Genomic DNA, 1,052 nt, shown 5'->3' with positions numbered 1-1,052 from the left:
TGTGTTTGGTGGGGGAATCAATTCATCGTGGGGGTGTGTTCGGTGTGCGTGCGCGCGGGGGGCGCGCGTGTGTGTGCACGGCTGTACAGGAAGTTGGGGGTGAAATTAATATTCATGTATATATTTTTAGTAAACTTTAGTGACGTGGGTGGCATATACCTTTTTTAATAAGCATGGATATTCAGACGTAAGCTTATAATTTTCTAAATTCCAAGGTGAGAAATTAAGTTCGCAAACCAAAATTAAACGCTCAACCAGAGTCAGGCACGCACGCTTTTTCATTCTCTTCTTCCCTCTGACCTTTTTTCTCAAGGTCGAAATTTCATTGTTAGCGAGATATTTGAAAAGCAAGAGAAAGGTGAAATGATTTTTCCGTTTGTGTGTTATACCTGTGCGCTTTTTTTCTTTTGAAATTTTTTTTTGTATTTTTGTATTTTCACTTATTAAAGGGGTATTAGTTTACAGATATTAATATAATTAAAAATAAAAAAGGGATTTCGCACTGTTGTCTGCAGATTGTGTCATATTATACCGTGTTAATGTTGTTGAAAGCAACTGCGTAGTGTGCTTATTTCTTCAAAGGATGTAAGGCATGCAATTTTTTATACCGACGACTCAAGCTTTTCGAATAGTACACTGATTGTGTCCTTTTCTTTTTATATCTATTTTACCCCAAAATATGTATTTTTTTAGCATTTAAGTGCGGCCATAAGAACAAAATTGCGACTAAAAACTAAAAATATTTTAAAATTCGGAAAAAAAGCTTTTTATTGCTCCCTAAAACCCATTATAGCGACAGCTTCAATATCAAAGGCACAGAGCAAGTTATTGATCAAATCATTTAAAAACCTTTTTTTTTGGGAATGCCAGAATAATTCATATCATTTTTTGTATGTATTCTTTGACCAAATGATAAATAAGATACAATATTAGAAATTAAAATTTAATATATAAAAACTTTTTAATAATACCTAAGAGCGGAATAGGCAGCTAACTAACGGAAAATTCATTTTAATTGGGCTTGTAGAATTTTGATTGATCATGGAAAACAG

The sequence above is a fragment of the Penaeus monodon genome, chromosome 32 (assembly GCF_015228065.2).
Source record: "Penaeus monodon isolate SGIC_2016 chromosome 32, NSTDA_Pmon_1, whole genome shotgun sequence".
Classification (NCBI taxonomy): domain Eukaryota; kingdom Metazoa; phylum Arthropoda; class Malacostraca; order Decapoda; family Penaeidae; genus Penaeus; species Penaeus monodon.
The sequence above is the reverse complement of the archived record's forward strand: the minus strand, read 5'-3'. Positions refer to the sequence as shown.